Below are 13,002 nucleotides of genomic sequence, written 5' to 3'. Positions count from 1 at the left end.
GGCTGAGGAGACAAGTCACTCATGTCAAACTTCTGCAGCAAGTCCCTGGTGTACTTGGCTTGATGGATGAACGTGCCCTGGGAAGTTTGCTTGATCTGCAGCCCGAGGAAGAACTGCAGCTTACCCATCATGCTCATCTCGAACTCCTTGGACATCTGCTCAGAAAACTTGGAGACAAGAGTGTGAGAAGAGCCACCAAAGATAATATCATCCACGTATATCTGAACTAATAGAAAATCAGTGCCAGACCGCATGAGGAACAAAGTTTTATCCACACATCCCATTTTAAAACCCTGAGTCAGCAAAAATGTTTTCAGTCTATCATACCAAGCTCTAGGTGCCTGTTTCAAACCATAAAGTGCTTTCTGAAGTTTATAAACATGGTTTGGAAACTTGGGATTTTCGAAATAGGGGGTTGTTTCACATAAACCTCTTCTTCGATAAAATCATTTAAGAAGGCAGATTTCACATCCATTTGGAAAACTTTAAAACCCTTGGAAGCAGCAAATGCAAGAAAGATTCGAATAGCTTCCAAACGAGCAACAGGGGCAAAAGTCTCCTCAAAATCAATACCCTCTTTTTGGCAAAACCCCTGGGAAACAAGACAAGCCTTGTTTCGAACAACCAACCCATCCTCACCCTACTTGTTTTTGAAAACCCACTTCGTTCCGATGGGATTACAAGCAGGTGGAGGCTCGACTAAAACCCAAACTTGGTTTCTTTCAAAATTTTCAAGTTCCTCATGTATGGCATTGACCCAATTAGAATCAGAAAGAGCGTGTCCAATATCCTTGGGCTCAGAAGAGGCAACAAATGCTGAATGAGCAAAGCTAGCGATACTTGTTATCTTGGACCTAGTGACTCGCTCGTTGAGATCACCTAGCATCTGTTGAGGTGGATGACGACGCTGAATGTGTCGAGGTGCTTCCCGCATCAAAGTCGCCTCCTCCTCAACCAAATCCGGTGTCTCCTCAGGTGCAACTGGTGAAGCCTGAGTCACCTGCTCGATCGGCCCCCGGGAAGTAGACGTAGTCGGGTCGGGGCCGTCGTCATCGTCCGAGCTCGTGGCAGAGACGGCTGGGTCCACAGCACGCGTGGTAGCCTCAGCGTCGCCCTCCGCAGCTTCGTCCTCCTCATCTTCAAAGATGGAGGTGCTGAGCTCATCATCTCCTGCAACTTCAAAGACAGAAGAATTGCACGGTGCAGTCTCGTCGAAAGTGACTTCACAAGTCTCTCTGACGATGTTAGAATCAATAATCAGCACACGGTATGCTCTTGAGTGAGAAGCATAACCGAGAAAAATGCCGTCAGACGAGCGATACTCAAACTTATCAAGATTTCCATCTTTCAGCACAAAACACCGGCAACCGAAAACTCTGAGATGGTCAACATGGGGCTGGCATCCAAATCGCAACTCATAAGAGGTCTTGTGCATGAGAGCACGCAAGAAAATATGGTTGGACACGTAACAAGCGGTGTTAACCGCCTCAGCCCAGTATTTGCGAGGAGTCCTATGCTCATCGAGCATCGTCCTCGCCATCTCAACCAATGTCCGATTCTTCCGCTCTACAACTCCATTCTGTTGTGGAGTGTAGGGAGAAGAATACTGGTGTTCAAGCCCTTGGTCACTGCAAAAGGCGTCAAAACGAGTATTTTTGAATTCTGTGCCATTATCACTGCGAATCGCTCGCATGGCCTGGGGTAGCTTGTTTTTCAACCTCAAGATCAAGTCTCGAACAAACTCGAAAGCCTCATCCTTGGTTCTCATGAAAAAGACCCAAGAATAGAGAGAAAAGTCGTCCACGATCACAAGAACGTACCACTTCCCACCAACTGACATCACCCGAGAAGGACCTACTGTGTCCATGTGTAGCAACTCTCCAGGGTGAGCGGTCATCACCTGATTAACAGGCGGATGAGAAGCGGCAATCATCTTCCCGTGGCGACACGGATGGCAAACAAGGTCCTTTTCAAACTTCAATTTGGGCAATCCTCTTATCAGGCCAAATGAGCTCAGTCTCGACAACAGATCAAAGCTCAAATGTCCAAGTCTCCTATGCCACTTCCACAGATCAGAAGAAGGACCAGCCACAAGCAACGAGAAGGGCCAAGAGGAGTTCCAGAAAAGTCAATCAAGAAAACCCGATCGTGAGGTGTAATCCGGCAAACCAAATCTCCTCTGGAATCCAAAACACACGAACTCCTCCAGGTGACTTTCTCTGTCACAGAACTCGCAGTGGTACCTCACCTCTATCTTGGGAGGTGGAGGCCTAGCCTGCGGACGGGGAGGAGGAGCCCTCTTCTTCTGGGCAACCTGAGCTGCATGTTGAGGGGATTCCTCAGCTCATTGGGCTTTGGAACCCAAACCTGCTTCTGTGGAGGTGCTTTTTGTGGTTCTTTCAGCACACCATCCATGGGGTCAACAAGCGAAGGCTGCGTGCTCGAACTAGCAGTATTTAGTGCACTCTGAACTCCAGCAGCCATGCCGATCTTACCATAAGCCTGTCAAAGTTTGAATTTATATAGGTGTAACCGACCCCAAAACCATCACCACACTTGAACTGCTTAATCATCATGTCCAACTGCGGCTCACTAGCAGAAACCCAACTAAGAATCGCCCTAAGATAGGTATTCTCGTTCTCCAAGTTGGCTTTCTCTACCGCATGATTATCCAAATCAAAGATCAAACCAGGGCAAACAGAGCAGTCAATATGTGGGCTAGACTCCACGATCTTAGTCTTCCCTAAAGACTTAACCAAGGCGTTCTTCTCATCTAGCTCCAACCTTAGCGTGGGACAAAGCTTACAAGCACCAAGCAGAACAGGCCTAGACCTAAGCTCCTCTAGTTCACACACAACAGTAGCAAAATTTGACTGTAAAGAAGCTAGATCAGCCTTAAACATAGAACACTCATCACATTCAAACACATCACTAACAATGGGAGCGTCCTTAACCAGTTCAAGTTCATGCTTGGCCTTAGAGAGCTCATGAGACACGTCAGCCAGCGAAGTCTTAGCAACATCTAAGTTCGCAACGTTCTCATCATGCTTGGCACGGAGAGCAACAAGATCGTTCATGTGAGATATGCAGCCAGCGCACTCATCCTCACCAGATTTCTCCCTAGCACAAGCCAGCTCAGCCCTAAGCTTTCTACGCTCTCTAGCTGCTTCCTTAAGCAGCCTCTTCTGGTTGTCGAGAGCGGCGTACAACTCTCTAACCTCTGTATCAAGCAGGTCGATTGTGGAGTTTACCTCTGAATCGCTCTCAGATCCAGGAGAAGAGTCGACGTGCGTCGGTGTAGCATGTCCACCCGAAGACGCACGAGCACCACCGGCTTTGCCCGCAATGGTGCATAAACCCTTGCGCCGACCGGCCGCCAAGCACAGGCCGATGAAGCCGGTGGCTTCCTTGTCCCGCTTCTTCTTCTTCTTGTCGTCGTCGTCGGAGGTCGGTGAAGAAGAGCGGTCGGTGTCGGAGCTCTTGTCGAAGTCGCTGAGCTGCGCCAGGAAGGCCTTCTCCCGCTTCTTGGCCTTGTACTGGAAGTGCTTCTTGAGCGACTCCTTGTCGAAGCGTCCTCCCCGGTCACGACTGCGATGCTTGTGGCGCCGACGCTCCTTGTTGGAGCCTCCCTCGTCGCGGTCGCGGTGGCGGTAGTAGTCGAAGTGGTTGTTCTGGCCACCGCCGGACTTCTTGGGGCAATCGGCGATGAAGTGGTTCAAATCGCCGCAGTTGTAGCACCCGGGGTTCTTCTTCCTCTGCCTGTTGTGGTAGACGTGCTGGAACTTGCTGATGAGGAGGCACAAGTCGTCGTCGCCCAGCGTCTCCAGTTGCTCATCAGTAACAGAAGGCAAAGAGGCAAGAGAAAAGCCAAGAGCAGAGTTAGCGTTAGAGCTCGATCCACCTGGGCCAGTCACAAATAGCGATGCTCTTGGAAGGAGGGGCACCATTGAGCTTGGCTCGTGTCTAGTTATCCACCTCTGTGGCCTTGAGCTTGCTGAAAAGCTCATTCACGATCAGAGTCTCATAGCCAGCAGACTCAATGATCGTGTTCACCTTGAGATCTCACACAGAGCGGTCAAGTGCGTAGAGCAGCTTGAGGGCCTTCTCATGCTCTGTGTACTCAAGGGCATCAGTAGATCTGTTCGCATTGACTTTGTTCACAATCGATTGAAACTGACTGAACATATCGCCAATGCTCTCACCCGGCCCTTGTGCGAAGTTCTCGTATTCATGCCGGTGAGTCTCGAACAGTCTGGCCTTCACCTGAGGTGTACCCTCGTGGTAGTTCTCAAGGCAGGTCCACACTTTGTGGGCTTCCTAAAAACCCTAGACGCTTGAGAACTCCGCACAAGAAACGCCAGCGAACAAGGCATTGACAGCCTTGGCATTAGCCTAGTTCTCGGACACCTGAAGAGGTGTGGTCCGAACGGCAAGCACCTCGTAAGCCTGGTTCTTGGTAATATTCCAGACCTCGACTCCCATGCTCTGCAAGAAGGCTCTCATGCGAACCTTCCAGTAGGCATAGTCCTCGCCGGAAAACACCGGGATCTTCCCAAGACTCGCCATGGTCGCCAAGTGGTTTTCGAACCGGTTATGGTACTGAAAACCTCAACCAAGCTCTGATACCAATTGAGGTACCGAATCTGGCGAATGGGAGCCAGTCAAAATTTCTCTCGAAATCGATGCGTCGGCCTATATCCCGAAAATCACCACAAACCCTCAAACCTAGGATGTGAGAGAGTAGCTATGATCTAGCTATCTCTAAGCAAAACACCCTAGGTAGCGAAACATAAGCAATAGCGAGAAACCCTCCAAACAGTAGTTTCACTGGATCAGACCGGTCCGACCGCTCTCTCCGACCGGCCAGACTGGTCGGGCTGGAGTGGATGTTTTCAAACCGATCAGACCGGTTTCACCGACCGGTCAGACCGGTTTCTCCCAGACAGCCCGCAAACAAAGCTTCAAATTTTGAATCTCGAGCAAACAAAGTCCAAATCCAACGAAACTTGGAGGATACCTTCACATCTGTCCCATGAACATATCCCCAAGAGATCTCTCCCAAAAGATTAAAGGATCTTGAGAATTCGAGGGAAGATCAAAGTGGATTGGGGTTTTCTCAAGAATGTAAAAAACTTCAATTCGTGAGAACTCGTGATTCCAGGGGGTTTGGCACTAGGCTAGATGGATTAGAATCGAGATGGATTAGAATCGTCACAAAGAGTTCATCAAAACATGAATCGAAGGGCTTGTTTCCTCCAAACAAAAAACACACCAAAAGAGGAGAAATCAAACCCAAAACGCAAGGGAGGAAGCGGAGGACGAGAACTCAACACACAAAGGTGAATTTCAAATGAATTTCATTCATGAATCTCAAAGGAATTCACCTATACAATGCTAAAGCCTACCACACCATCATCCACCCTCTAGATTTGAGAGATTAGCTATAATCTAACCCTCCTTTGCATTGGAGACCTTGGCCCTAACCTGGAGCACGGGGAAGGGGAAGGAGAAAACAAAAAGGACTCAAGAGACTCAACTCCCACGACCAGGTGAGGGGGGACTTAAATACGCCTGGCTGTGGCCAGACCGGCCAGACCGGTCGGGTCTGCAGCAACCCGGTACACGATCTCAATCGACGGTGGAGTTTCTTTCTTCGACTCGAAGTCTACACTACGATGCCGCCACGTCGATGAAGATCTGGTCCGTGGTTTTGGAGGGTCCGCGAAACCCGGGTAGGTGGCCGATTTTGAGAAAACCGCCAAAACTTCACGTGCGGGAAGATTCCCGCCTCCACGCCGTGGCCCTAGACGCCGTTATCGCCTCGGCCTTTTGACGGCCCTAGACGCCGCCCGACGCCCGTCACCTCCTCGCCCACAGCGAGGCCCTAGACGCCGTCGACGCCCGTCGCCTCCGTCAGTCCCGAGACCGACGCCCGTACCTCCATTACTTGGCGTCTTCAACCGCCGTCCGCCTCCTTGGTTTTGTGTCGCAAACCAAGAAACCCGCCTTCCGTCGTCGCTTGCGTCCTCGATCCAGGAGTGGACGCCACAGCTGCCACCCAGCCTGAGCTCCTCCACGGCAACTCTCTGTCGACACTCGACGCCCGTGTACCTGCAATCCAAAGACCAAGCACACGATCACACCGCACGGTTGACCATTCACTCATCACAGGCAGGATAGAGTACTCAACATTCCTCACAGTCGGTCGGAGTTATTTAGCTGATTCAGTAATGAAAGCTACTCTGGCAATGTACTAGATGACATGGCCTGTGTTAGAATTCAATTGCTCATCACTAAAGTTTAAGATGCATGCCACATCTGAATTGAACTTTCTGTTGTAAGGAAAAAAAGGGTCAATATTTCTACTTGGTCTTTACCTAGATGGACAAATTTAGTTTCTAGTAAAATTTGCACAGAGGCATGTCGGCCCTACATAGGCAACCTATATCTCATCAGGAGCTTTATTTGCATAAAATTTAACTACGCAATTTATCTCACAAACAGCACACTTGAGAAAATGGGCCCCAATCAAATCAGTCCCCCATAAGTATCTCATCACCCCCCGCCCCACCACCACCACCAACACCCACGCACAATTTCGTAAGCATACTAGTGCTGCATGAGTAGTTGCTAAAGATCTATTTCTCATCATCTCCTTGGATGATTGATGCATGGCAAGGCAATCGAACTACCGAATGGGTATGTTTGTTTGACTAGAAAAAAACGGCTTACTTGTGTTAACTACAAGAGTTCAGACTCTCGTAGCTAAACAGAAGACCTTTAGTAAACATGTACGTAGGTGAAAGATGAAAGCGGAGGATGTGATGGATAACGCACATATATGAGCTATGATGAATTCGTCGTAAACACATACAAGAATATATAATATATAAGTTTCATTTTCATACTCTATTCTAGTAATGTGCAAATTCATTATAAAATTTTTAAACTTTTGGAAAAAATTTGAGATCATATTGAACATGAATTTCGAAATTATTGAATTGTGTCACACCATATTTTTAATCAAATTCGTTCAGATGTGATAACGTGTGACATTTTTAAAACAATGAAACTTAAACCATATTGCATTAATAACATTGTTAGGCCTAGAGGAAAACATGAGTTGTTGCCTCTGCAACATAACTAGGCCTTTCGAGCATGGTCTTGCCTTCACTACCATTAATAATAGTCCATCTACTGCGTACGTATGTTGTTCATGGTTGATTTCTAATTCTCTCTTTGAGCTTGATGGCAAGAAAACCAAATTACAAAACAGGCTTTTAGAAAATAGTGAACTTGTGTTTTACTCTCGTAACAAATCTGAAGACCCTAACATGTAAGACGGGTGAGGTAGCCCTTCCCGTGATTAATATCGCAAGAGTGGTATAGAACACAATGATCTCATCGTCTGCCAAACGGTGACGAGAGTGTTACTGATTCAAGGTGGTCAGTCCATGAATCGCAGTTGTTGTTGTGTTCCAGATGCCTCCGATGCTAGGACTAGATTATTACTCCCTCACTGGTGATCTTGTGTGTGTAATAGATAGTAAGTGGTAGGAGATAGATATTATATATATGGCGAGAAGTTTCCTGATACTGTAACGTCAATATAAAGGTGGGTACAATGTGTGTCATACAGGGTTGTTATGCTATCTAATACTACTCCCTGCTGACCTTGTATGGCTTGTGCGAATATACGTGCAGCCGAGCATATTGAGTTACATGTATACAAGACATCTCATGTAACATTTAACAAGTCAACTACCTTGATAATTTTTCTCTTCTCGCCGTTAGATGCTCATTTTATTAAATCTTTTCCCATTACAAGAAAATAGATGTGCACACTACTCGCACTGTAGTGGTGTCCTATCACTGCCTCATAAATATTCACTTGACATTCCGGCACGAGAAGTGTCATATGATTGGCTTCTGACCAACCACCTTCATCTTATATATCCAAGATCGATGGTGCATCACGAGTTGATCCCAAGAATATGTGTGGAATGATCTTGGTCTTATGCTTTATTAATTATGATCGAGAGGAATAAGGAATTAAGGAGTGATGAAATTATGATATACCACTTGATTTCTCAAACCAAACAATCTTAGGTCTTATTTGGATACCATCCGATCCGATCTATCACAAGGCTATATCGTGTGAAATTCAAATTGACACAGCTAGAAAAACCACCATTAGTACCGGCCGTAGGGCGCATTTAGTACCGGCTGCAACAGATTGAATCCCTCCTAATACATAGCTATATACAGATTGGAGAGGATTAGTATGTTTCCATACAAGGCATTAATGTTTCCCATATCTGAATTAAAGACAACTTAGAAACTTGGTTGGATCCAATAAAGTTCAGCACTTGATCATGTATGATTTGACAAATTTTCGTTTTCCACAAAACCTGCTTGTCGAGGCATTCCCATCTTTTTCCTTTTGTGCAAATCCTGCTAATATTTCATCTATGTTAGAATCTATTTTATACTACCTCTCCATAATGGATGGGAAATCTTATTGGTACCAAATTTGCAATCGATATTGTGAATCTGATAATAAAAGTCTCATTCTTAAATACTGGTTTCTTCGATCAGGACTATATGGTAAGATACAAAAATTCAAAAAAATCAAACCTAGGAAGAGTCCTATACGCATGTGTGCATCTCAAAATATTTCATAAATCACAAGATTTTTTGTGTAAAAAATGTAGCACATGCGGTGCATAGACTTTGAACTTAGAATACCTCTTGCCTTGCATCTACCTTCCTTACAATCTAACCTACACAATAGATCTAACTTGGAAGATAGATGCTTTCTGTCGGTACCCTGTAGCAGGGATACCCACTCCTACTACAGCAAGGCAGGACTCGTGTAGTCGTCCATAACTACGCCCTAAGGGGCGGAGCAGCCGGGCCCCAGAGGTACGGCTCTTACCTCACCAGGCCAACGGCCCCGGACCTGTTCCTCGCTCTGGGAACAGGTCCGGTGACGCCACGTGTCCCTGAGGAAGGGAGCTCCGCGCCAACAGCCGAGGGCTCGGACCCCCCATATGGGTCCGGGACCGCCCCGCGTCCGTCCGGACCTCCCATGCGCGTAGAACCAATATACCGCCGGGGCGGGGTCCGGGGGTGCCACGTGTCCCGCAGGCGCAGGCGCGGGCGCGAGTCTTCCGCTGGAAGACTCGCCCACCTACCGCATTCAATGCGGGTGGTTGAGGCGTGCTCTGCCGCCGCGGCACGCGGGACAGCTTTTGTCAGGCCTCACTGTAGACCGTATATTACCGATGTACACAGTGCAGCCGCATGCGCCGCATACGCGCAGAGCCCGTCTGCCGCATTAAATGGACACGACGGCACGGTACCCTTTCATCATACCGCCTACGCCGCAAGCTACACGGACCGTCCAGCTACGCGGCAGGCTATGGCAAGCTACGCCGCAAGCTACGCCCTAGCACCATTTCGACAAGAAAGGGCATGGCTATGCCGGACGGAAGATTCCCCCGGGCAAGGCAAGGAAATCCCGGAATAAGATCTTTCCCCGGCGTAGCACCATAATAGCGCTAGGCCATTCGTATTAATTACAACATCATTGGGCCCACCTGTCGGGGACTCAACGGCCATGTACGCGGCTCCCTTTAGATATAAAAGGGAGGCGCTCGCTGCACACGGGGGACTCTCTGGACACTCTCTAAGGCCAAGCGAAGGCAGACACAACACAAGCTCGGATTCACTCCGAACAATCCCGTTCTCAACCTCTTGAGAGCACAAGCAATACAACACACAGTGGACGTAGGGTATTACGCTCCGGCGGCCCGAACCACTCAAAACCCTCTGTGTTCATCGTGTTCTTGCATCTAGATTGGGCTAATGCTAGCTACCCCCCGAGTACTCACCCTCTGGGTTTAGGTGGGTGCACTACGCCACCCGGCTGTGGGTTTGCACACCACGACATTTGGCGTGCCAGGTAGGGGAACTTAACTAGTTTTAGCTCATTTCTTGCTCATCTCCATGGTTCGGGTGGTTGAGCACTCCCACCACGACGACGACGTGGAGATGACAGAGGGTGTGGCGTCATCCGCGCCACACGCCTCATGCCTTCCTGCTCCAGGGGCAACCGTGCCCGTGGAGCAGCCACCGTCGGCAGCGGCGTGCGCTGCACGTCGGCGAGAGTCAGGGCGCCCGTCAAGGGCCCCCTCACAAGCTGCGAGCGGCGGAGCACTGGCAGCAGCTAGGGAGTTGCTTCGCAACCCTCCGGCTGCTGCAGCCTCGCCAGACGCCCTGAGGTAGTGGCGGGACGACATTGACCGTCTCCTCCATCTGGCTCAGGCCTCCCCCAGTTCTGCAAGGACTGGGCAACGACCTTCGTCTGGCAATGCGGTGGTACCCTACCACCAGCGCCAGGGCGGTGCGTCGGCATCCGTGCGCTCCCCCACGGTGAGGGGTGCGCGAAAAGAAGACCTGCGGGCGGAGTTCAACCGCAGGCGCGCGGGTGAGGACGCCCGCATTTCCGTGGAAAGGGCGTGAGAACGCCGCCACAACATCGAGGGCCGCAACCTCAACGCCAACTTGGATGCAGCGGCACCCAAGCCTCCGGGAAACGCCCGGATACAGGCGGGCACCCCGGTGGCTGGGATGGGCTGCGCTGCGCTAGCGGATCACCTCCGCGCGGTGGCATGACCGTCCAAGTTCCGGCCGCACTTGCCGGAGAAGTACGACGGTACCACTAACCCATTGGAATTCCTGCAGGTGTACGTTACCACCATCACAGCAGCTGGTGGCAACGACGCTGTCACGGCGAGCTACTTTCATGTAGCCTTGACTGGGCCAGCCCATACTTGGCTCATGAACCTCACTCCTAGGACGATTCAGTCCTGGGAGGAGCTCTGTGCGAGGTTCACTGCGAACTTCGCCAGTGCGTACCAGAAGCATGGTGTGGAGGCTCACCTCCACGCCGTGAGGCAGAAACCCGGAGAGATGCTACGGGCATTCATCTCGCGCTTCACCAAGGTACGGGATACCATTCCTCATATCTCTGACGCATCTATCATTACTGCTTTCCGTCAGGGGGTACGTGATGAGAAGATGCTCGAGAAACTGGCGACGCACGAGGTGGAAAGCGTTACCATGCTTTTCTCCCTGGCTGACATGTGTGCCAGGGCCGCTGAGGGCCGCGCATGGCACTCAGCCCCCCAAAACGGAGACGCTAAGGCTGGTGGCCATAGAGCTACCATCCAGGGTGGTGGCAAGAAAAAGAAGAACAAGAACCGGGGTCGCGGGGAGCCACAAGTCGGCGGTCCGGTCGCTGCAACAGCGGCACCAGCTGCTGCGGCAGCGGCTGGGGGCCAGAATGCGCATGGCAAGCGCCCGCGCCCGCAAGGTGGCAACGGAGGTTCTTGCCCTGTTCATCCCACCGCTCGCCACAAGGCCACTGACTGCCGCGAGATCCAGAAACTCGCGAAGCAGGTCAGTGGGCGGCGTGAGCAGGCCTCCAAGGACGGCTCACCTCCACCTCGCCAGCGGTCTGGCAAGGAGAAAGCCTCCGACAGTGAGGCCGCTGCCGGGGAGAAGGAGCTGGGGTAACAATCCCCCGCTCGGGAGCTGAAGGGCGTTTACAGCCACGACAACTTTGACTCTGACATTGAGGAGCACCGCAAGAAGCTATACGTAATGTATGGCAAAAGCTGGGAGCTTGTCTCCCGGCGGGACGTGAAGGCCCTTTGCCGAGAGGTCCTTTCGGCGAAGCCGGGGGTCCCGAAGGTGGCGCCGCACCACAGGTGGAGGAACACCACCATCTCCTTCGGGCCATCTGACTGCCCGGAGAACATGGCTGGGGCTGGTGTACTATCTCTAATCACCGCCCCTATCATAGCCAACATCAGGCTCTATCACGTGCTGATTGACGGTGGGGCTGGCCTCAACGTCATCAGCTATGTAGCGTTCAAGCAGCTGCAGATCCCGGAGTCCCAGCTGACTCCCTCTCGCCCATTCTCCGGAGTGGGCCCACATCCGGTGTTCCTTCTAGGGAGCATCACTCTGCTGGTCACGTTCGGGACCGAGGAGAACTTCTGCACAGAGAGCGTCTAGTTCGATGTTGTGGAGGTAAACCTCCCGTTCAATGCCATCATTGGCAGGCTAGCTCTCTACCGCTTCATGGCCATTGCCCATTACGGGTATTTGGTCCTGAAGATGCCTTCCCCTGCCGGTGTCCTCACCATGCGGGGCGACCGCACCTCTGCCGTCACTGCAGTTGAGAAACTGCATGCTCTGGTGGCAGAGGCTGCACGTTCCGAGGAGGACCCATCCACCTCGCGAGCCAAGGTGCCTGCCAGGGCACATAAGGTTCAACCGTCCAACCCGGACAATGTTCCCATGAAGACCGTGCAGGTCGGAGCGGATTCCTCCCGGACCACCCGCATCGCGGGTAACTTGGAGGAGAAATAGGAACACGTGCTCATCACTTTCCTCCGGGCAAATGTGGACGTGTTCGCCTGGGAACCGTCACAGATGCCCGGGATCCCCAGGGAAGTGATCGAGCACCATCTGAGGATCTACCCTGACGCCACGCTGGTACGCTAGAAACGTCGAAGCAGTCCGTGGAGCGGCAGAACTTCATCCGCGAAGAAGTCCGCAAGCCGCTACACGCTGGCTTCATTGAGGAGGTCCACCAGCCCGATTGGTTGGCCAACCCGGTCGTCGTCCCAAAGGCCAACAAGAAGCTTCGGATGTGCATCGACTACACCAGCCTCAACAAGGCATGTCCTAGAGACCCCTATCCTCTTCCACGTATCGATCAGATTGTGAACTCCACCTCCGGGTGTGACTTTTTGTCTTTCCTAGATGCATACTCTGGTTTCCACCAGATATAGATGTCTAGAGAGGATAGGAAACATACTGCTTTTGTAACAGTGGATGGACTTTATTGCTATATTGTCATGCCATATGGTCTGCGGAATGCCTTACCCACGTTTGTGCGAGCTATGAACAAAACTTTCTGCAACT

This window comes from Panicum virgatum, chromosome 3N (assembly GCF_016808335.1).
Source record: "Panicum virgatum strain AP13 chromosome 3N, P.virgatum_v5, whole genome shotgun sequence".
NCBI lineage: Eukaryota > Viridiplantae > Streptophyta > Magnoliopsida > Poales > Poaceae > Panicum > Panicum virgatum.
The sequence above is the reverse complement of the archived record's forward strand: the minus strand, read 5'-3'. Positions refer to the sequence as shown.